The 25,576-nt window shown below is 36.7% G+C and overlaps 2 protein-coding genes across 5 annotated transcripts in view; one reads left to right on the top strand and one right to left on the bottom strand.

Moving 5' to 3' along the window:
* Window positions 1-6,082, bottom strand: part of KBTBD12 (kelch repeat and BTB domain containing 12) — a 72,557-nt gene extending 66,475 nt beyond the window's left edge. For both annotated transcript variants that reach the window (XM_026723271.2, XM_087923784.1), the window contains exon 1: window positions 5,970-6,082. The gene's annotated coding sequence lies outside the window, so the exon portion shown is untranslated. The remainder of the gene's footprint in view (window positions 1-5,969) is intronic.
* MGLL (monoglyceride lipase) overlaps window positions 1-25,576 on the top strand; it is a 164,551-nt gene that overhangs the window by 42,094 nt on the left and 96,881 nt on the right. The window lies entirely within an intron of this gene.

Below are 25,576 nucleotides of genomic sequence, written 5' to 3'. Positions count from 1 at the left end.
GAGGAAATTGGAGTAAAACCAATTCTTTCCCCTTAAGCATGAAAAGTTTGTCCGCCAAACAACAATATTTTTCTTTTGTCAGATTGTATCAGTCTTGTTGTATGGCTCTGGCAAGGTGCTATTGTTATGGAACACACTAATATATACTAATTATAAAAGATGCTGTTCTCTTATTTTTGCCTTACTCTAGAAAGGAGAAAAAAAATCACTCCACATTTCTAATCCTACTTAATACTATAGGTAGTCCTTGAGTTGCAACAGCAATGGGGACTGGAAGCATCTGAAGTCCCTTTTGCTATCATTAAATAAGGGCCATGGGTCATTAAGCAAGCACCTTCTTGCAACTTCCTCCTGGCTTCCAACAACCAAAGTCAGTGGGCATAGCAAGTTGCAAATCTGAGGCAGCTTGCAAGCAGGCTGGCAGTCACCAAGTGGCTGCTGCTAGATGAGAGGGGGACACATGGGTAGTCATGGAGACCTGAGCACAAGTAAGCTTGGAGTTTGGGGCGGCTGCTGCCATGTGGGGAAGAGTGCCCAAATGGCTAAGGAGGTTCACTGTGAATATAGCAGGGCACAGGATGGGTGTACAAGAGTGCATGTGTGGCCGGAAAGGTGTGGCATGAACACAAGTCTCAGGGAAGGAGCACAAGTAGTGGGGGAAGTGTGGTGTGGACTTAGTGAGGATCAGGGAAGGTACGTAAGTAGCTGAGGAGGCATGGAGCAAGTGTAGCAAGATGGGAGAGGTTGTGCAAGGGTGTGGCAAGGTGCAAGCCAAAGTGGATGGGGGAGGATGCATGGGTAGGAGAGACTTACCTGAGGAGCTTGCGAAATTCCCTGCTGGCTTCCCCATTGACTTTGCTTGTGGAAGGTGGCAGAGTAAGTTATAAGCCACAGTCATGTGACCATGGGACATTGCAACTACCATATGCATGAGTAGACTGCCAAGTGTTCAGATCATGATGAAGAAATAATAAAGGCAGGATATAAAATATGACTATAAGCTGCTGGAACAGCTGGAATTTCAAGAATCACCACTCATTTGGAAACAGTTGCTGAACAAGTGGTTGTCAGCCAACAATTATTTGTATGGAATAGAATTATGGAGATGAGAAACTGGAACAGTACTGAAAAAATATTTATTATGCTATATAAATTATAAAGTTTTGTAGCAGCCCAACCATAACATATTTACCATGTTGCTATTCTGAATTTGTATTTCTTCTGGGTTTAAGGGAAGCAGCATTATGGCTACAATGGTAGATGGCATGCTTTGCATGCAAAAGACATGCATACTAAATTGAGAACCCTTTTCTTTTTATTACATTTATTTGCTGCCCATCAGGGAACTTTGACCTTCAATTAAAGGTTTTCAATTGTCCGGTTAGAGATACACTGTTGAGACCTCTAGTCATTTGTTAGAAATCTCTAGGGTGAACTCAAGACATTTTATGAGACATGATGAAATCATCAACTGGAGGAGAAACCAAGCATAATGGGATGTGGCTATTATATATCTGTCACACAGGTTCCCTCCCTTATAAATATTATTATCCCTTACCACAACTCACCTTTGGTTCTTTATAGTTGGTTAGGTTAATACAATAAATAATGTAAAGAAGGGGAGAGAAACACCTGTAAATCTGGAAACTATAAATCCTAAGGATCATTGTTCTTAATTATCATGACACTTTGATTGTCTTATCATAGTAAAAGTAACAGTATTTTATCTTATCAGGTCCCCCCCCCCCAATATTAAACCTAGTAATTCTTCAATGAACAGATTACTCCGGAAAGCATAAATCTTTCTGTCTTGCCAACCACACATTCTAATTTAAACCATATCTTGATACCCTCTCTTTCTTGAAAAGAAAGGCCTGGGCCAGGAACATATATACCATTTGAAATGTATCTTGTTATGCTTTAATACTGGCTCTACTGTAGCTTCAGTCTGGACTAGATAGGTAGATAGATATAAGGAGGCAATTTTATGTAAATACCCATAACCCATCTCAATACATTTTTGATTAAAAAAAATACCAAGCTTTCTTTGTTGCATAGGAAAGTTTACCAGCAATATTTTTAGTACCCACAAATAGAAAGGTTTCTGAGTTTGCTTTCTGGTAAATTATGTTTACCAGTTTTGTCAGTATAACCATTTTCTGAGTAGACAAGTCTACTCAATACTCAGACAGTGTCGTCGAATTATGAATAAACCCACACCTGTCCATGTGTGCTCCAGATCTCCTTTTCCCTTTCAATTTGGGTTGCTGCACATGCCAATTACAAAAGTTTGTATTGCGCAATGTTAGGATGTTATGATATGTAGGAAAAAATTCTGAATAGAAATATTATCCTATGAGCATGTGCTGTAAAGTGCTTAGGATTTAGTGACTTGCAAATCCTTTTGTGTAAACCAGGGTCCCCAAACTTCAAGTCCACAAGTCTTAAAATTGCCAAGTTTGGGGACCTCTGGTGTAAACCAATAAAATGAACAAACATGAGTAGTGTCAAATGAACAATTACTCCATCTTACTCTATTACAATGAAAATGTGCATTTGGAATCTCAAAGTTATAATAACAATATGAATTTCTACTTAAGGTTTAGCTCAACTTTCCCTCAACTTTCTGTTCCATAATAAGTTTCCAGTCAGCAAAGTTGACTAACCATCTTGATTGGTAACTCTTTAACTCCTTTTTGGAACTAAGCTTCATTGAACTCAATGGACTAACTTCTCTGTCCACATGCAAAAGGTAAGATTTTTTTTTTAAAAAATCATTCTTTATGCCAAATAAAACAAATACTGACTTCCAATTCCATAAAGATGTGCTCAATAAAAATATCAATATATTTTTATTCTATTTTTAAATAAAATGCAGAGATGGTATGCATGCAATGATCATTCAGATTGTCCTGCAACCTAACTCATTCAAAGTACCGGTAGTTCTTGACTTAACACCCATTATTTAGTGACCATTCAAAGATACAATAGCATTGAAAAAAGTGACTTTGGACCATTTTTCACACTTAAAAGCATTGCAACATCCCTGATGTCATGTGACCAAAATATGGACACTTAGCAACTGGCATGTATTTATGGTGATTGCCGTTTCTCAGGTCATGTGATCACCTTTTGTGGCTTTCTGACAAGCAAAATCAATAGGGGAGCCAGATACACTTAACAGCCATGTTACTAATTTAACAACTGTAGTGATTCACTTAACAACTGTGCCAAGAAAGGTCATAAAGTGGGGCAAAACTACTTAAAAATTGTCTTGCTTAGCAACAAAAAAATTGGGCTCAGTTGTGGTTATTAGTCAAGGATTAGTTGTACTCTTCGCTGATTGAATATATTATCTTGACATTTTGGTATGTTTTTAGCATATGACTTTCTACTCTACTCTACTTTACTCTACTCTACTCTACTCTACTCTACTCTACTCTACTCTACTCTACTCTACTCTTATTCTTAACCCCCAAAACAACAGATTTCAAATGTCATAGCATTAAAACATGATTAAGCATGATTCAAATCTAAGGGAACTCGTTAAGGTCATACTCTTTTAATTTAATCATAGCACAGCTGATTAATTTTGAAATGTTAAGTCTTTTTGTAGCTTTTGAAGACTTGGAGATGATCTGCTTTGCATTCAGATCAAAGATCAGACACACTGGAGTAATTTATTGACAGGGATAAAAGTCCAAAGGGGAGGTATAGATTTTTGCTGCTCTTATCTTAGGCGTCAAAACTTTTCTGGTACTGCTGTACCAATAAAAAAATAATGGTTAATCCATTCAGTTGAATTAATGAAAATTCAATGTTTCTTTTTCATGAACTTTTAAAGATGTTGGGTCACAATTCTGGCAGTCTAACCATCTGTCAAAATATTGGAAGGGGAAAACAAACAAGCCAAGTGAAAGACTCAGCAAAACCATGTGCCAACAGAAAGGGGCAATTACTGACTAATTTTTTCCAGCAGCACTATGAAATACTGGAAAAATTAGTCAGTGACTTCTGAAACACATCTTCACCTTCAGCTCACTATTGAATTAAATATTATTCTTTTATTGCTGGTTGCTGATAATGTGTACTGTTAACAGAATTTATTTATTCTTATTTTTCACATTTATGAACTGCCCATCTCTCTCAAAGATGGAGATTTGTATACTACAGGACTTCTATGGCTGAGCAGTTCACAAGTAGAATAAAATTAAAATGAATAAAACCATCCAATAATAAATAAGAACAAGGAATAAAAGAAAACAAGCTAGATAGGAGCAAAAAGAAACCCACATCACCTAAAAGAGATTTCATTTTTGGTCATGGCCCAGCAAGCGGGCCCCAGCCAGATTTGGTGGGAAATCTTGGCTTCAATTATTGTAGTAAGTCAAGAACTAGCTGTAACTTTATGTCATGTAGGGCTTTATAGGTAACCAACATTTAGAATCACTCCTGGAAGTAAACTGACAATCCATAAAGCTCACAAAGCAAGGTGTTACATGGACATACCAAAGCATGTCCATCACTGTTCACACTACTACATTCTAGGCCAATTGAAGCTTCTAGGTAATCTTCAAGGGCAGCTCCGTGTACAGAGCATTGCCAGGTCAAGCTGTGAAATGAGTGACTTTCTAAAAGCCCTCCTAATTGAAGAAGGGGCACAACTGATGTACCAGATAAAGCTGTGCAAAAGCTTCCTGATGACAGCTGCCATTTACTCATCAAACAGGAACTGTGATTGAAGGAAGACCTCTAAATTGTACACCACTCTGAGGAAGTTCTACCCCATCCAAGGTTAGACAAAACATCCCCAGTTCTGGATGGCCCAAACACTTACAACCACTTGGTAGAAGCTTATCAAAGAGAGATCCAAGCTAGAATTAAGGAGAAGTTTCTTGTCAGTGAGAACAATTTGGAATGGCTTGTCTCTAGAAGTTGTGGAACTCCATCACTGGAAATTTTTAAGAAGACATTGGAAAACTATTTGTCCAGAATCGCATAGGGTCTCATGCTTGAGCAGGGGTTTGGACTTGAAGGAATCTCCAAGATTCCTTCCAACTCTGTTATTCTGTATTCTTGGGAGGACTGAGTTGAATACATTTTCTCTCTATTGAAACCTACACAGCCTCCAGGCACTGGCATAAAATCTTGAAAAATCTCACTTGACTGATCCAGGGTTGAAAGACATAATTGAGCATTATTAAGGTATCAATGATACTGAACCCCCAACTGGCTGATGACCTCACCCAATTAATAAAGACATTGAAAAGGAGGAGAAAAAGAATACAACCCTACATCACCTCATTAAACAGGGCTCAGGAAACAATCTCCCCACCACCACAACCAATACAGTTGAAACCAGCCTTAGGTGGAAAAAAAAGAATCCCACTTTGTGGTTCTTTGTGGTACCCATTTTGTAGATTACTTTAATTATTTTAGTAGTATTAAATAATCTTCATATAAATTATATTCTCAGCAATTTAGCAGTTAATGCTGTCACATTTACATTGTAATCTTTACATTGCAGATTTATGGTTCAAATTATAATCTTAACTTCATGGTCATGATTGATTTTTTTTTTTCTCAGAGCATGATTTATGAAAGTAATGCCCATTTCCTAACCTTCCAACTTGCTTCGTCTGAAACCCTTTTCTATAGGGCACAAGTTCTCCTCAGTTTAATATTTCTTCAGCCTCATAGAGGCACAGATTACAACTAATTATAGGCAACTGGCAACATTTAAAGGGCAATGCTAATGTGTATTTATGTACAATGAAATAATTTTGTGCTAATAATCCCATATATAGCTGTAAAGGCACACTGCAAGCCAACAGCACTCTTATTCTTGGAGTGGGGGGAAAGCAAACTCTTACCTCTAGGTATTACCTAAATCCTCCTACAACTTATATAACAATATCACACAGTCACGCAATCCAGTATTCAGCTTCACAGCCAAAATGCATATTTACCTGTTTTGTCCTCTCTTCTGTTTTTGTGGTTATGAATCTTAGAGAAATGAGACAGGAGGAGAGCAGTGGAGGTAAAATCAAACACAAAGCAGTATTTTCTATGTTAGAGTCTCATGTGGATCTGGTGAAAGGAGTTATAAATAGGTTTGGCTCAATATTATTTAACTTGGCTCTGTGTGAGACTTGTAATAGTGTCATGTGTCAGGGGCACACTGGAGTTCAATGAGACCTTCACTGATGGCTGACATTTCTGATTTCTCTGCCTGGGTTGACATATATTTATAAAAATAGCTTTGGGGAAATAATTTAAAGAGATTCAATCAGAACTGCAACAAGGAACTTGACTGAGATAACTAATGAAAATTAGGGATGGCACTATACAGTTGCCATAATTAGGATGGCACAGAGCAAAAGATGGCAGCCTCATTTTTTCTTAACAGAAGAGGAACAGCCAACTGATAGAGCTAGACAAATTCGCTCCACTGGCTAAAATGCCATCTGCTGTGTTGACGTGAAAGGGCCAAGAACCCTGCCTTCTTGTGAAACTGATTCCCCTGTTCCTGCTGCACACCCACATTCCATTTTTTTTACCCTGATTTGATTTTTGAGTTAATGCTTTGACTGTGTATTTTTTTTTTTTTTTATTTGATTGCAAATATAAACTTCTAAATCTAGAAAGGGTGAGAAGAGTGGCAACTGAGTCACCGTTTAAAACACATATTGTCCCATTGTGTGTTCAGGTACATTAATTGTGGTATGGTGTTCAGGTACATTAATTTTGCACTCTTCACTTAAAACAACTCAGCTTCCTTCCTTCTTCGATAGATAGGAAAAATCCCACCACAGGCATGCATTAAAATCTTGCTGGGAAACTGGAAATGGTTTACTGTATTTAATAAATTTGCTAACTGCCAACAGGGGAGGAAATGCACAATATTTTACAAAAGGCAGCCTTCCCCTCGAAGGCCAGCTGCAGACAGCCCCATGTTTGAAACAGTCTGATTAAAGAAGAAATCTAAGGATGGATTGGAGGAGGCCCTGAGGTTGCTCATGAACATTTATCATTGAGAGAACAGACAGAACAGTTACACAGGTCATCTTATGGTAGTCTTCCCCACGATTAGGAGATTATTGTATTTGTAATTGTAGTAATTATAGTCATTATTTCTAAATTTGTGCAACTCTGTATAAATTAGCATATGCAAATGTTACATGTAAATTTGCAGTCCTTTATGCCTCCCTGTGCAATGAAATGTTAGTGCCTGCATTGCTATCAAGATGGCTGAATCAGGACTTCCGGTTTGTCGGCTTCGGTGACAGCAGGGATTCGCTTTCCCTGCGATCCCTGCTGTGCTAGCCGCCTTGGTGCCTCCGATCCTGACGGATTTGGAGGCTAAGGCTGCCCTGTTGGGGCAGCTGAAGAAAGGGGGGATCCGGACAGGGGTTGAGGGGTATCGCAAACCCCCCCAGCCGGCAATAACCCCCTTCTCTCAAGACGGTGGAGTGGCGGTCTTTATGGCCACCATAAAGAAGCCGGCAACTGGATAAAGAATGTGCAGGAGGAAGAAGAAGGAGTTTTAAAATGAAAGTTTTTTCTTGGTCGAACTGGGACCTTAAGGACATATTTAACACCTGGGAAAGTATTGGCTTGGACGCTACAATGTTCCCGATTGATGTTTTCAGCTGCGAAGAAAAGTGACGAAAAGGGGAAGTTACTCTCCCTCCCTTATGGAATTAACAAATGGACAAGGGAAACCAGCCTTTTGATAGAAGGTAAAACCTAAACTCCTTTGTTATAAATGGGAAGGGAGAGGCTTGGGAAAAAAATTTTTTTACTCTAAGACTTTGCTGGAGGAGATGCCTTGAAGATAAAGAGAATAGAAATTAATTCTAAAAAAGATTTAAAGCACAGATTGGACGTTTTTTCTTTCCCTAATTTGACTTCACCCCTAGAAGAGAAATTGTAAAAAGAAGAAGCTTGTACTCTGCCTGGACTGTTTGATGACTGCGGGATTTTGGGACTTTTGGGAACTGTTTTAAGTTTGGAAATAACTGATTGGCTTAATAATAAGAAGAGGATACAGAAAGAGAAGAAGAAACAGTTCAAAATGGCTCTATCTCTTGATGAACTAAAAAAACAATATTTAAAAATAAGGAAAGAAGGCAAAGATGTTATGGGAGAAGCCCTTTGTTTCCTAGATATGGCGCTTGTGATGTGTCAGCAAATTAAACAACAGCTGGAAGAAGCCGAGGAAGAAGAAGCCATTTTTAATGAACTAAACGGTGTGACTAAGAAAGAAAGGAGAAAGAGAGGAGCGAAAAGGAAGGACTTAAGAAATAAAAAAATATTTATGAAAGAGAAAAAGAAGATGCAAAAACAACAGAATGCTAGAAAGCAAAAGGAAAGAGGAATGCAACAGAAAGGGGAAACCAAGAAGGCAGAGGTTTGGAGAGGAGGGGGTAAAAAGTTTAGGCGGGCAAAGAAGGAAAGGGAAAAGGGGGAAAAAAGTTACAAAGGTATAAAACAAGATGGAGAAAAGAAAATTTTTTTTAGGGATAATGGGTAATGTATGGTTTTTTTTTTTTTTAAAAAAAAGGGGGATTCTGCAAAGTACACATGAGTATTGTAATAGTGGTATTTGTATTATAAGTAGATAATCAGAACTTTTTAAGATCTAATAAAAGACTAAAATATTAAGGTATAACTTTAAAATGTTTAATAATGAATGATATTAAGTTTTAATAAAATACTAAAGGGAATGTTTAAAATATTAGTTTAAATATAGAGTTTAATGGATTAATGTGTTGACTGTTATGGATTTATTATTGTAGTATTGGTTTCTGAAATAGTAGAATGTACTAAGCAGAATCTGATTGGGATTTAGGTGTTATTTTAAATTTTAATTTAGGGGAATGATAGAAAGGCATCATACTCCGATTAGTGATTCCAGGGGAAACTATTCTTTTTTAAATTGGAAATGAGACAGATGTAAATGGAGAAATGGACAAAAGATATAAAAATATTTTTCTTTAAAGCAAGATTAAATATATAAAACAGAATTAAGATGAGGCAAAAGTGGAGAGGAGTTATATAATAGATATAGAATGGTAAACAAGATAGGTAATGGTATATAAGAAGAGCATGAATTCAATTGAAGTCCATACAAAAAGAGGTAATCTGGGGCCAAGTTACTTTCTAGAAGAAAGTTTTATGTTTTTATGTTTATGTTTTATGTGTGTGTGTTTAATTAAGAATTAAATAATAAAATCTCGGAGGAAGACTAGATGAGAATAATTATAAACAAGCCAGAGGAAAATATAAATGTGATGATTGAATAGCAGATAAATTAGAAAGGAAATATGATTGAATAATGATTAAAGAGAAACAATGTGGAATTTGGTAAAGGGAATTTACGTGTTTATATGGAAATGGGATAAATTATAAGTACGTGATATAAAACAATATGTTACCTGCCTTGCAAAGATTTACAATGGAAAGAGGTTTTATGTTTTTAATGTTTAATGATGTTTTGTTTTGTTTGTTTGTTTGTAAAATCAATAAAACTTGTTTAAAAAAAAGATGGCTGAATCAGGTAATGTTGATTATGTTTATAAATGGATTTACTTACTGTGGTGAGTGACTACGTAACTACTTTATACAAACACATATACCTTAAATACAAAAACCACTGATCTGCAATAGATCCATATTGGGTTAGAATGACTGAAGCTTTAAAAATCAGCTTAAGTATAATCAAAAATGATGGCAGTGGGGAGAACATTCTCTGGAGCTATGAAATTCATTGTGGATTATTGGGTCTCTGAAATACAAGTCAAGGGTACATATTAGAGTTGTGCAATGCTTCAATAGTATGAAAGGGTGTTTTGGAGAACAAGGTAGCAACTCTTTAAAATCATCACACCTTTTCCTAGAGTTGCAAGGGGGCTCTGAAGCACCTTTTTGAAATCAAATCCAAAGACGGCAAATGCTTACAAATGAGATAAGGAGCCAAATCAACAGACTGATATTAGTTTATATTAACTCTCTCCACCCTGGCACCCATCGTTCATAACAGTAGTTTAAAACACATGAACTGAATCCTGTTCTTCTGCCCCACCCATGTATTTTTTTGCCTAATTTTTTATTTTGCAGATTTTTATGAGCTCTTTAGCTGGTTTTGTTTTTCATCACACTTACAAATTTAGAACTTTTGCTGAAAGCTGTAAAATCAGTTCACAAAAACGCCCTACTGGTTTTTGTAAGCCTAGATACCTATTATATCTAGAATACACTGTGTGTATTAATAGAAATACATCCATGTTAGACATTATTTATTCATTGAATAGAAAATCAAGCAGACTGTGGGTGGAACTGGTATTCTAAGATATCTATAGCTTTGAGTAGGAGCTGCAAATCCAGCATGACCCATCCCAGGTCATCTCCACAGGACAAGCACAGCCGGAGTCTAACTCTGAGCAGATCCATCTAAATTTATACCACACTTTGATAATCATTCCAACAGGCCCACTCAGTTTTCCAAGAAGGGGGCCAAGTCAGCTAGAACATAGTCTCTGGATAGCTATCTGCAGTAAAGGCATGTTTATAACAAGCATGTTTTGCTATCCTTACTGCCACAAGGTAGTCTTTAATACAGGCTTATTCCTGTGGTCAGTTAAACTCACTCTTTGTCTTCCTCCAGCAAATGTTCTAAACATCTCTTGCATTGCTTTATTTCCATGAGCGGTTCCAAAAAACCAAGGGGCCTCCGGGATCCAAGAACACAAAAGTTTGTATAGGGTTAGAGTGGTTAGAATGCAGTACTGCAGGCTTCTTCTGCTGACTGCCGGCAGCTAGCAGTTCAGTCCCACTGGCTGAAGGTTGTCTTAGCCTTCCATCCTTCCGAGGTTGGTAAAATGAGGACCCAGATTGTTGGGGGCAATAGGCTGACTCTGTAAACCCCTTATAGAGGGTTGTAAAGCACTGTGAAGGGGTATACGTGTCTAAGTGCTATTGCTATAGGCATGATCTGAAGTAAGTCTACCATAACATGCTAATTGCAAGTTGCAACTAAAGCCACAGTTGAAAAAGACGTGGAACCAGAATGTCTGCAAGTCCCTCTTTCTAAGATTTGGACAACAGATTAGGTGCTGCTAATCCAATATGTAGAAAGCGTAGGAAACATGAAGTCAGTGTCATGTTGGACTGTTTGATGTGCCTTGAATAAAAGACTGTAACATCTGTAATTTCAGGGATATAATTACACCCAAGCTAAATAATTAAAATTGTATCAGCTTGCACCTTTTGTAATATTTTTTTTAATTATTCTGTAGAAGAAAAAATATTAAAATTGGAATATCATCTAAAGAGAATGACTTGCCACAATAAATTTCATGGTTAAATGCATTATAATACCTGGATTTCACCTGAACTCATTTATCATTCTCATTATTACATATTTATTGGCAGAAGGATAGCTTGATTGCTTTGTTGTTGTTGGGATGGAGTGTTCATTTGTCTTTTGCCTAGATTAACATGGAGAACCAAGACTTCAGCCTAGTAAGAAATTACAACAGCCTTTCTAGGCCATGTCTGTTGAGAGATTATGCAAGCCATCTGCCTAACCCTTGTGGTGGCAAATATTAAGAAACATACTTGGATTAGGAGCTTGCTCTCATAGAAGTGCAATTGAAGACAATAAAAAGTTTATAAAAAATCTTGCAAATGGCTTTAAAAAGAAAAGTATTGTTATTAGGTTCAATTTTCTCACTGCAGTTTAATTAGGCTGATTAATCAGTACCAACAGTATTGAGCTGACTTCAATGATGATTTTTTTCCCTCTATTTTCTGCCAATTGTTTATTAATTCATCTTTAGGTGCATTTTTCATTAAGGGTAGATCCTCCTTCCACAGATTTTTTTTTGCACTTGGAGGGTAAGAGCCACAATATCCTATAATACCCCAAAATACAGAATAACAGTTGGAAAAAACCTTGAAGGTCTTCATCCAACCCTCTGTTTAAGCAGGAGACTCTATACCATTTCAGATAAATGGCTATCCAATTTCTTTTTTAAAACCTCCATGTTGGAGCACCCACAACTTCTGAAGGCAAGCTGTTCCAGTGATTAATTGTTCTTGGTGTCAGGAAGTTTCTTCTTAGTTCTTGGTTGGATCTCTTTTTGATAAGTGTCCACCCGCTACTTCTTATCTTGCCCTCCAAAACAAGGGCTTTGGAGAATATGTTATCCCCTTCTTTGTGATAGTTTCTCAAATATTTGGAGCCTGCTATAATATCACCCCTAGTTCTTCTCTATGTTACACATACCCAGCTTCTCCAACTATTTATAATGTTTTAGCCTCCACCTCCTAATCATCTTTGTTGCTCTTCTCTGCACTCTTTCTGGAGTCTTTTTTGTATTATGGTGGATGCAGTATTCCAAGTGTGGTCTTACCAGTGCAGTATATAGCGATACTAATATATTTCACATAATCTTGATACTATCCCCTGTGAGCTCATACTAAAGTGGTTGTCCACTAGAACTCCTAGATCCTTCTCACAGTTGCTGCTATTGACCCATGTACCACCTATTCTGTACCTGTGCATTTGCTTTTTCCTGCCTCAGTGCAAAACCTTACTTTCCTGATCACAGAGTTGCACTCTTAGCTACCACAAATCTCTTGGTCTCTAATATAACAGTCTATGGAGTCCTTCTTTGTGCTGCTTTCTCATCCTACTCTTGTGCAGGGCCTCCGGCAGGATCTTTTGCCATTTTTGCAGTTTTTCTCAAGAATACTCATGGGCTTCAGAATGAGGAAGTGGGCTGCCTTTTGACTTGGGCTGGGGGGAGGCCAAGCTTCGTTCCTTAGAATTCCCAAGGTCTCCTTCCCACATCTATCCCAGGAGCAGGGAAGGGTCAAGAGGTCTGAAGTGTGGAGGTCTGAAGCCCCATCTTGTTCTGCTGTTCCAGGAAACAGAAAGGAGAAATAAAAGGTCCTTGTTTCAGAAAAGGAGACATACCATTGTTTTGCTGCTGACTGGGCTACTTCCCCCTCCCTTCTCCTGCTGCAGCTTTCCGGTGTTTATTGAAGGAAGAGAAGCTGCCAGAAGATGAAAGAAAAAGCCCAGCCAGAAGCAACTCTCTTTCCAACTAAAGGCTTTCCTTTCCTCTTGATTTGCTTCCTCTCTTCTGAGGGAGGGAAAGGCAAGGGGAAATCTTCAAGCAGTTCTAGGATGATAATCTGCCAGAGTAACTATAGCTTCTGAAGTCAGAAGTGCCTGCTTTCTCCCTATGCAGCTATTTTATGTAACCATTTTTTTAAAAGATTTTCAGACTGTGCTAAATCTATTAGCAATGGGTAAATTGGGATAGACTGAGGAAATGCAGACTGTTTCCACAGAACAGTAGTTGGTAAGGTGGTACAAATTTGACCCATATTATAATCACAAAAGACACTTCCATAATGGCAAAAACCTCATAATTACCCCAAAGTGCTCCTTTCAGGAGGCAACTGGACTTCGCTTTTTTTTTCTTTTGAAGAAGTATCGCTTTTCATCCAAGAAGCTTCTTCAGCTCTGACAGGTTCTTGGATGGGAAGCAAAACATATTCAAAAGAAAAAAAAACAAGAAAGCTCAGTTGCTTCCTGAAAAAGCACTTTTGGGACAACCATGACCTGGATGACTGAGAATCTCTACAGACTCATAATTACTCCATTAAAAAAAAATGTCTAGAGAGATTGCCATTATTATGAAAGTCCAAAAAAAGATAGCTCAACAAAATCAGAAAGCACTGCAGCAGGCCCAATTGGCAAAAGAACTGTATGGATTGGAAATGTGTGGAAGAAGTCTTCATCCTGTAGTGGATAGACAATGGCTAAAATGATGATGGTGGTGACATCACAAGAGACTGAGAGTGAAGATACTCACCAGACAAACTGAGACAAAATTTTGCAGTTTTAAAAAAATATCAATTGCCTAAAAGGTTGATGACCCCACCTTAATATACAAGAAGATGAGCCCCCCCAATAAGCATTTCAATGAAACAGCTGGTTTACCCATTGCAATTTTATCAATGTGTGGGTCCCAGTGCTGTAGCTGAGCGTGTTTAGGAGAATCAGAACAAGATGGCTGTGAAATATGAGTAATTGAGCCCTTGGCCTGACAAATTGGTGATGAGCCTTCAAATAAGAATTATGACTTAGAGCTGAAGTACAATGTTGGGTGATAGATCAACAAAATTACACTGCTGAAAGTGGTCATCAGCTGCTCCTTTAATGAAATTGTAAATGGGTTGCAGAACATTTTGCTGCTAATGAAATGACTGACAGAGCCTCAGTATTCACAAGGTCAGTTCACAGTAGCAAGGGAATTGCCATCAAAGAACAGATCTATTAGGTTTTTGTATTCACAATGAAGAGATTAAGATCTCACTTCCAGGCACTTCCGGTTGGTCCTGCCCTCTTCTCCCGGTCTCCTGTTCCCTGCAATTGGGACAGGGTGGAGGTACTTACTGTCTCAACCAGGAAGCTTCTGCAAATCAGTTTAAATGCTTTTGATGGGAAAGGAAATGCAAGGAAAAAAACCAAGGGAGGTGTATAAAAACAAACTCAAAGATGTAGATGATTGATACCCTTGGCAAGGTGAAATTATTATTCTGCCCTCTGGTGCTCAAAGCTTAGTAGTGGCAGGGTTTCCCTGTATACTACATCAACTGTAGTATATTTTGAATGGGGAAGAATGCCATGAACAAACCATAGAAAAATAATCCAAGACAGTATCGCCTATCATCAGGTTGGGGAAGATTGCATTGAAAAATCCTCGAAATTGTTACCTTAGCTTTCTTTGCAGAAGTCTAATTAAAATTGGAACTGGACAAGATCACATTCCCACTCATTTGAACTAAAGAAGCTAAGCTAATATTTGATAGAAATATCTTTACTGGAGTAAATGATTTCTCATATTACTTGTTAGTGCCAGTCAAAGATATATAAATAACCCCAAATTAAAAGTAAATCAAATATTAAATAGTTTGATATTAACAGGTAGAAAAATGAAACATACAATATAAATACATTTGGGTGACTGTCTATGTTCCTGTGCACTTCTACTTCAGTTACAAAATTTGTAACAATATATTTACCCAGAGTTTTTGAAAGGGTTCTGAACTACTGTATATTTCAAACAGGATGGATGACTGCTGAAGTTGATCCTGTGTCACTCATTCCATTTTTCAGTCGCTGCCAGGTTTGTTACCACTATTGGCCAATCTCCTGAAAAAGGAAATGAACAGATCTTTCTAAAGAATCTTGGCTGTTTTCTTACCATTTTCCAGTTCAGTGAAGTTTTGTTGAATATGTATTTATTCGTGTGTGTTGATTGATGGGAAAAATAAGGTCAAAGGGAAACCTGTTTTTCTACAAGAACAGCTCATCGGCCTTAATTCCACACATATGTATAGAGTGAATGCTGACATATAAGTATTTATCAACTAAGAACAAATGTGACAATAGCCCATCTCACTACTTTTGGACATCACCTTCTATCAGAAGTTCTGCCTTAAGTGGACAATTTTCAGTTCCCAAGAAGGGGATGGAAACACTGGGAGTTGAGGCTCGTGAGACTAATGGACCCAAGGCAGCTTCCCTCAGTCTGTATCTGCCTATGTGTGTACGCGAGTGGGTGCTTGCCTTCCTGTAGTTTTCTGGGGGGTGGGGGACGTTAGACTGGCAGTTGTCATTCTGACTTGATATTTGATAATATTGTTGCTGGTTTTCCATATTTGATAATATTGCTCCTGGTGCTGCTTCTTTTCTCATTGCTGCCGTTACGATCAGTGAAGCAGATCTTCAAGAGCCTATTCTGCAAAATTGCAAATGACTTGCCGTATACATCTGATTAAACCCACTTCAGAAATCAAATTATCTCTTTGCAATTAAACAGGCTGCTTCAGTGAACTACAGCAGAAGGATCTTGCCTAGTCTATTTATCCATGAATGGCAAAATGAAATAATCCCCCTGCTATTAAAGCAAACTGAGGAGCGGTTGTCTCTGCCCTTGCAAGATCCTCAGTCCATCCCTTATTCCCATCTTCCCGTTGCTTTCCCAATTATCCCCCCCCCAAAAAAAATGTAAATAAGTGGCCGTTTTCAGTTGAATAAAAGAGTTCCCTCCCTCTGACTTTGATCATCACATTCAAATTTAATTCACTGCAGTTGTACAAATATAGTGAGATTAAGGAGTGTTGTTTATATGTATGAAAGGGTTTGGACCTGCAAGACAAAGTGTCTGGTAAACTCATCTCAACTCCACAGAGTATTCAAATTGCTAACACACTCACACAACACCCATTATGAGTGCTTTCTCACTTGCTTTCTATATACTTTTAAATATGGTCTAAGATACTTAGATGAATTTCTCTTTATACCCATTTTGCTCATAATAAGGCAGGGCCTTTTATGTATTAGTCAGCAGCAGATGAACTTGATACATAAAGGTTTACATAAGTTTTTCCCCTTTCTGTTTTGGGTATTCATTCCATTTAGGATAAATGGCTTTTCACATTCATAGTCACAATCATTTTTGACTTTTTTATTAGTTTTAACCAAACAAATCAGATAATTTCATTTACATAAATCAAAGATACAGCCAAGAGAAAACAAACAGAATAAAATATGGAAAGTATACAGAAAATATATTGCTATGTAATAGAGACAGATACTATATATATGAAAATTATATACTTATAATTTATATACTTATAATTTATATACTTATAATTATAATTAGCAGATTATAGTCCATTGAGATTAACTATAAAATCCATTCAAATTTTTTATAAAATTGCAATTCTGCCTCTGATGTCACATTAATTTAACTTTGAAATTTTTTTAATGTAGTAATTGAAGAGGATTTATTTATCCACAACTCAATTGGTGTGTTATCTAGTTTTCCAAAGTTGCAGAATTAGTATTTTGACAGCTAAAATTAAATAAGTTTCTTACTTTTAAGCGTACAATTTGGTCCTGTAAATAAATGCAGTAAGTCTAGCTCTGGGGAGTATTTAGTTCTTTTATTAGAGATGGTACTTAACTTCCCAAAAAAATTTATGCCAAAAGGCATAACCATGACAAATGAAAAAATAAGTCTTTTTTTTTTTGCAATTTCTCCAACATTTGGAAAAACAATTTTCCCTAATAGGAGTCAAATACCAGTAATATATAATCTTCCACTGCATTTCTTGTACTTGTACTGAAGCTGAACCCACCCAGTTTCCATAACTTCTGCCAATTTGTCTCCTGTATGGAGTTACCAAGATCAGTTACCCAAGCTGTGCTTAAACCATGCAGTGGATCCCCTATTTGTGATTTCAAGAATAACCTACAAATTTTTGAAATTGTTCTTTTTTGCTATTTTAAATAATTAACTATTTTAAATAAACAACTATTAAGTTTTGAAATTGATATTGGGTCATGTTGCTGAATCTCTAATATTTCTATTGCCCAAAAGATATTTAAATTGATTCCAGTAGAATCAACATAACTTATCACCAATTCATTGCTCAATCTGATTTTTATTGAAAGGTTCCCTATTACTAGAAAAATATTTCAGTCTATAAAAATTATATGTGTAAAAAGGTTTTATTTTAGCCAAACCGTTATAATTATCCTAATACATGTTACAGGTAGTCCTCAACTCTTCAGTGAGAATAAGAATAACATGAGCCACAGTAATGAACTTAGAACAGGAAACCGGCATCTTTCCCCTATGCTACTTAAGACTATTTTTTAAAGAAAAAAGTAAGACATTAGAATATCTGATAAAAAATATTTTATTCAACCAATAGATTAGGATCAGATTGGAGAAGATGCCTATGTATATTAGAGGTATATGTGTAATCTGATTTTTGACTGAAATTAATTGCTGCTAATATTACTACAAGCCTATTTGCTGTTGGTATGTTAGAGTTTACAAAGGATGATAGAAGACAGATATTTGCTCTATTGTCCATAGTTTTGGATGCCAATTCCCATTTTCAAAATAAATGTATCACTAAACAATATTTTCAGAACTGAAAGTACATTATAGTAGAAAGTAATATAAAGATTTTCAGAGAGGATTAAATAATAGGGAATTCATGACTTTTGGGGAAATCCTTGTGAAAATATTGTATCTTTCACGTAACGTAGGACCAAGAAACACAAGAAGTACGGCTCTCTTATGCATCATTACAGACCAATGTGGCTATATTTTATTGTTGTTTCTATTTGTACAATATAATGAGGTAAACACACACACACACACACATATATATATATATATATATTAAAAATTCAGCTTTGTTCGGATATTTTCCCGTGTCATTATAGTTGTGCTTTTAAAGTTGTAGCAACATTTCGGCAGAATCTCATGTGCCATCATCAGGCTTCAGTATGGTGCTCGTCTATACATATAAATACCTGTGAAAACTTAAGAAAACACACACACACACACACACACACACACATATTCTCTCACGTAGTATAACTTTAACAAGAATGGCAAGTCAAATGCATATTAGGAGGCATTTGTATTGTAGTTAATTCTTTCCTAGGAAACCAAATTTCTGTGTATGGTAAATTAAGAGGAACATATCACTCAATTAAACATATTATATGCAAACATACCACTTCCGAACTGAAAATGTTATTTCTTTTTTTAGCATTGAGATTCCACAAACTCCATAATTGGAAGAACATGTAATCTGTCTTTTGTTCTTGGCACATAGATGTTTGGAATTCTGAGTATGCAACTATGGCTGACCTGAATATCTGTGTTTTGACTTGACCTTGTACGGTTGAGATCACTCACTTCTTCCTCAGGTGGTCTTTTTGTTTCAGGATTTAAATCAGAATGAATAGCAGACTGTCAGCCATTTGCTTCTTATTAATTTCATCTACATTTAATCCAAAGAATAAAAGTTGTATCGACAAGAGAGTTAATCAAAAGTACACTGAGAATCCATATACAGCATTCCATATGCTTACATTATTTTTTTAAATGTTTGCCCAACAAAAATTAACTATATGCTTGAATATTCCAGATGCTAATGGAAACTCAAAAGGACATGGAGTCAATAATCCAGCTGCTATCCAATTGAACACTACAAAATTGTAGAGAGATTAGCAACCATTACGTTTAATGATACTGTAATACATTCCATAATTTAACTATGAGTTCTAGTATTGTAAAATAGGGCAAAGCTTTCTATTTACTTTATCCACACTATGCATAATTTTATATACTTCTGCCTTAACCCATTACATTGTCAGACTGTTTCTTGGGGGTTTTTGGCACCTTTTTCGGTTTTATAATGACCATTTGGTGATGTAGTGGCCAGAATTATACACAGCATTTCAACTTTAATTTTAGTTTTTAACTTATTTTTCAAATTTATATATTACACAATCCCAATCCCTAGCATTTTTTGTCTGCATGAAAAATTAGCATGTGCACACAGGCATGTATGCTCCTGTACAAAATTGCTTCAATGTTCTTCACTTTGAAGACAATTTTCTACTTCCTGTCTATTTATGCATTTGGAAGGTTTTACAATATATGAAATCACATAATTCTGCTTTTACCAATTTATTTGTAAATTTAAAAATTCTTATATGTGAACTACTGTAAAAGGTAAAAATCTGTTTTAGATTATTTATTAAGTTGGGAGTACTTTCTGCATTTATTGTACAGCTGTTAACACTGTTTTCATTTCCTCTCTTCGGTTATTGTTCTTTGTTTGCAATCTACCAGGATACAGTGCTTTGTTTTTCAACTTCTTTATCTATTTTACTTAGTTCTTAAGGTATCAGAGGTTGCTAGATTTTGATAGGCATCTAAAAACAAAACTAAAGATTATATTATGACAAAGATGGAAAAGTTTGCGCTTATATTTCTTCAGTATGTTGTAGAAAAAGTACTCTTAAAAAACATACTTGTTTTTAGGATGCAACAGGGGACCAGTTTGAAACACACAAATGTGCCCTTATATTTAATCCAGGTATGTACCTTTATAATTGCTCTCTCATGGATCATTTCAGCTTTCAAATGCACTAAACACCAAGCAGTTATGTGCTCCAGTAGTTTCTAAATCAAAATATACTTACATAATTCTGGCTGGAAAGACCAGTGCTGTAAGTTTGGAAGATTTTCTGAGGAAATGAGTTCACAGTAGGAGTGACAGCATGTTATTTCTGCTTTCTGCATTCTCATAAAAAATGCCATAAAATTGTTTTTGGTAGAATGTTCTGACAGAATCAGATGAAAAAGAGCAACAATTGATTGAGAAGACTGAATAAATTTATATTTGAGCCTTGGCAAAATGGAGCTGCTCTGCTGAGAAATAGGTAGATTTCCCCCTCTATGGGAATAGCATTATGTTCAACCTCTTCTGGCAATTTTGCATATTCTCGCTCAGGGCAGATTCAGAGCTTGGTGCTTTTTCTAGATCTATCATGATTGGAAGAGGCTCAAGTGGTAGCATGAGGTGCTTTAATCAATTAAATCAGTAAAGAGCAACCTATTTGTGGACAGGGGCCAAGCTAACCTGTTTGAAAAGGCTGATATTAGTAGAACTGTAACATACATATAGGCAAAGAAATTTTGGAATTTTGTTTTTAATTCCAATATGCCTATTTAAGAGCTTACTGTATGGTTTTCCTACATTTTAGCCACAAAGTGGTAAGAAATTCAGCAGTCAGGTTTTTTTTTTAGAAATTAAACAGGTCTGACTTTTATTTTTAAAGCAACTTAAAGTTGGCTTCAAACATCTAAAGGCATTTTTATTTTCTAGTTATTCCTTAGAAATATTGTCAAGGATTTTCTCCATTTGATTCACAAATCACCTAAAGAGCTTTCTTGCTTCCCAAAAGAAATAGGTCATGCTCTTGTTGTCTATCATTTCTATGCTGGCAAAAATACTTTCATCCAGATATTTTAATATTTATTATAACATTTCTGATTTAACTTATTCACTCTTTTAATAATTTCTATGTTGGTGTTCCTGAAGGTATTACCCTGCTTTGATACCTAGCTTGGTATCATGGTTAAGAGTAATATAAAAAAAGTTTCAAACACTTCTTAATTTTCTTCTAAATCATTATACTCATTATAAAGCATTTATATTTTAGACACAGCTCATGTACTCCTAGTGTAGGTATTATTGAAGCTATGTGTTCAATTTATATCCCACTGTTATTTCTTATAGTTCAACGGGGGCATACATAAACAGAAAACATCCTATGAGGTGGGTTGAGCTGAGAGTGTGCGGCTGGCCCAAAGGTACCCAGCCAGATTTGATGCCTAAGCAAAGAGCAGAAGTCACTTTCCTAGCTTCAAGTCCAGCACCTTAACCATAAGACCAAGGGTCTTTTAAGCAATGGCTCGTATGAGTTGTCAATCTACCCTTCAGATATTCTACCTGAATATCGTATTAACCATATGATAATACTGGTTGTATTAAGGCAGCATTTTTCTATTTCTGATGAATATAAGCAATGCACTATAATTTGATAGAAAGTCAGAGTTGCTTTCTATTACTTCTCTCCTTTAAAAAGACATATAGACCCAAATATAGTGTTTCACTGTTCTATTTCCTAACTGGTAAAAGAAAATTTGTTTGTCTTACTATTCAGTGGTACCTTATTGGTCCTAATTTATGAAAGCAGAGAAAACAAGAAAAACCTCTTGCTGGTATTGGTTTATTTAAAGTCATATACCAGCTGTCAATAGAGTACACGATCCAAAAGAGAATACAGAAAATTTAAAAGGAAAAGGAAAAAAAAAACCTGGCTCCTTATCACACTAAAAGCTTATTCCTGTGTTTTACAACTGTCTTGGATGTATGCAGATAAAACGTTTATTAGAAAATTTGAATTAATGTTTTAAAGATTTGCATAAGTATTTGATATTTTAGAACATAGAATGGTAACTGAAAATAATATGAAACAAGAATTATTTACCTTGAAAATTCCAATAAAACTTTGTAACAGATGTGGCAAATGTTCTGAAAATCAATCAAATTCTTTGGGGGTGAAATGACCTGTTGAATTCTTGTGCTCTCAAGAAGTTAATTGTTGCAGGTACATCTGAATTAAAGTAATAGTAGTCTTTTAATTTTTTTTTAACTATTTAGATTGACAGGCTTGGGGGTAATGTTTCTGTATTATAATTTCAGTACAGTTCATCCAAGAGTCCCAATAGGTTTTTCGGTTGTTTGTTTTCTTTTTTGAATGTTTTTTCTCATTTTATATAAATATCTTTCTCCCTCTCTCTGTGGCATTGAATGTCATTTAAAGATCAAGGAAGAACCCCCTTTCTGATCCTGCCAGAGGTTTTCTAGTAGTGCAATCAATGTTGTCTCACTAATATAGCAACAAGAATGCACCCAAATAATCAATTTCCTACATGGTCTTTAAAGCTGCAACCTAGCCACTTTTACAATAAACTTCCCTAGAAATGAAAAACTGGAGCTATATTTTCCAACATAGTAGGTTCATCAATGGCTACCTTATGAAAAGATAGACCACTGCCTCACACTTCATTCAAGGAAATCCATACTATTTGCACAAACCTTGGCTTCAAGGATCTGTCCACTTCCTTAGGAATAACAGACTTAAACTGTCCTCAAATAATCACACTAGACTATAACTCAGCCGATTCAATGGGACCTGTGTAAGAGGAATTCAGTCAAAGCAAATCCAAGCAAATTTATCACTAGTACTAGCACCGATGATGTTACCTAGTTTGGGTAATGAAACATCTGCAAGAAAACAACCAAGCTCACAGAACCTCAAGGGCCTCTCATTTCAACCCTGAGCTACAAATATTCTCCTTTATAGGTACCCCATCAAATGCTTCAGAAGGCACACAAATGAGAAAAAAAATCGCCTGCAGGCACACTTCCACCAAGGAACAACTTTTCTTTCTGCATGAATGCCTACAGCAGCATGCCCTATCTGCCAGTGTCAGATAGAAACCTCTGCAACTGCACAGCTGGATGGAAAATAGCCGAAAAAAGTGGGTGAAAAACGATACAGCTCATAATAACAAATGCACACCTCAGATTAGACAACTATCTGCATGCCATAGCAAATCTCAAGGAACAGCTAGAGCAAACCATCACACCAGAATACATGGAGAGACTAGCCACCACCCTCATGAGCACTTCCCAGAGACATTCTAGAAAAAGAAAAACTAAACTGTGAACCAAACTCCTCAAACTCAGAATCAAGAGGCAACAGAGCCTGAATGATCAACATGTCCAGCCATCAAGTATGCACTGCAGAACACAGGATTCTGCAACAAGGACTCTCCTTCCCCCACCCACAAGCAAATACATTTGATAGGTGCCTCAAATAGTCCTAGTCAGCCTGTACATGTTTTTTTTTTGACTCTAAGAGGGATCAGAAGATCAGATAAACTTCTTGGAGTCAGAGACAGGAACTCTTGACAAGACTGCTGGATGGCAATCTATAAATGCAGTAAGAGCAGCACAATAATTACATTTTGTGGCTTTGGTTGTCATGCTATTTGCCTTTCTACAACACCACTCTATGAAACTCTTCTGCTATTTCATCTCTCAAGAGTTCCTCTGAAAACCAAGTTCTCTGATCTAAGATCCAAGTGCAGAGAGAGGTCCATGTGAGTGGTGGGATTCAATCTTTTTTACTACCGGTTCTGTGGGCCTGGCTTGGTAGGCGTGGCAGGGGAAGGATACTGTAAAATCTCCAGTCAGAGGTGATATTTGTCGGTTCTCCAAACTACTCAAAATTTCCGCTACCAGTTTTCCAGAACTGGTTAGAACCTGCTGAATACCACCTCTGGTCCATGTCCTCGTGTGAAACCTATATACAAGTCAGGTAGCTGTATATGGTACAGACATAACACGTCAAAACAACAGGCTCCAGATGAGCAAAGAAGTTAGGCAAAGCTGTATACTCTGCTCATGTATTCAGCCTACATGCTTAATATATACAGTATTAAGGGAAGCTGGCTTGGAAAATGAACATGATTTTAAAACTGACGGAACCTGTGCTATACTGATGACATTGATGGTAAAAAAATGTAAAACACTCGCAAGCTCTTGAGACAAAGATCAAAGAATGCTTGAAAAAATGGAACTAAAATTAAATACTGTATTAAATACTGTATTAAGACAAACTAGTGACCACAGGTACAATCAGCCTTAGAATTAATGATGAAGATGGTGAAGAACTAAATAGCTTCTGCCTTTTAGGACCAGCCATTAGCAGTAAAGGAACAAGCAATCAAAAAATATGCTGCAGATTGGCACTTCATAAAGCATCCATGAAAGTCTTGGAAAAGATATTCAGATCTCGTGATATGACTATGACTACAAAGATTAGAATAGTACCAGGAATGATAATATTTCCTATGACACTCTATAGAAGTGAAGTCCATAAAGTCTACCCATTCCATCTTTGAAGGAGCAAGATAGAAAGAGTAATGATGGTTTTGAACTTTGGTACTAGAAGACTCCTGAGAATGCTGTAGACAGCCAATAAAACAAACAAATGGATGATTGAACAAATCAATCCACAGTTCTCATTTAAGGCATAAATGATTAGGCTCAAATTATTCTATTTCAGACACATTATAACAAAGACCTAGCTCTCTGGAGAAGGCACAGGGAAAGGTGGAAGGAAAAAGAAGACGACCAACAGTCAAGGTGGATGGACAGTAGCAATCCCCAAAAAGTCTTTACACCATAGTATATTGGAGCATGCCTCCGAAAATCACAACAGTCTTCCAGATGGCATTAGCCTCTTCCCACCCCTGCCCAGAGGTTATGGTTGATGTGACATCTACTATGTATGTCCTCCCAATTGTTAGGGTCAGGTCCATAACTATAGTGGTGGACCTGAACTCTGCAGCAGCCCCCCCAGCTGAAAATCAGTTAGGGGGAGATTAAAATTTCCAAGATCAATAAGCCTTCTGATTGCAGCAAAGTGTTGCATGTTATAACTTGGTGCGACATGTAGGACTGTACAGGTTAAAAACAGCACTTTGAACTGGCCGCAGAAGCCTAACGATAATCAACACAATGACTTTAAGATAAGTTTTATTTTTGACTGCCAGAGTTGTCTCAGTAGTGAATCTCCCTAACAGAACTTTGGACTAGCCAAAAGCAGCCCCGTGTAAATTGTTACAGTACCCCCACCACCACAGGGGTGTCAAACTCATGGCTGTGTCACATAACATATCAGGACTTTTTTCTCCTTCGCTAAACCGGGCATGGGCATGTGATGCATCCGGTCTGCGTGCCGGGAGTTTGACAGCTCTGCCCTACCACCTCCTTAACTTCATGATGATCAAATTTAATTATTTATTTTTGAGTTATTTCAAACATGTAAAACTGTTACTGGACCATTATTTATTTTTTTGCTGGCCATAATCAGCACATTCTGTGATACACAATCCAATTGGATATACCTTGTATTTAATATTCAGCTGTGCTGAATATTAAGTACAGTATGTATTAGAAACAATATCCTGCATTAACAGGATGTCAGTGGGAAACCTTCAAAAAGGATGAGGTTAGAAAAATCTATCTT

The sequence above is a fragment of the Pseudonaja textilis genome, chromosome 2 (assembly GCF_049901715.1).
Source record: "Pseudonaja textilis isolate UNSWEBS1 chromosome 2, rPseTex1.2, whole genome shotgun sequence".
In the NCBI taxonomy this organism is placed as follows: domain Eukaryota; kingdom Metazoa; phylum Chordata; class Lepidosauria; order Squamata; family Elapidae; genus Pseudonaja; species Pseudonaja textilis.
The sequence above is the reverse complement of the archived record's forward strand: the minus strand, read 5'-3'. Positions and strand labels throughout refer to the sequence as shown.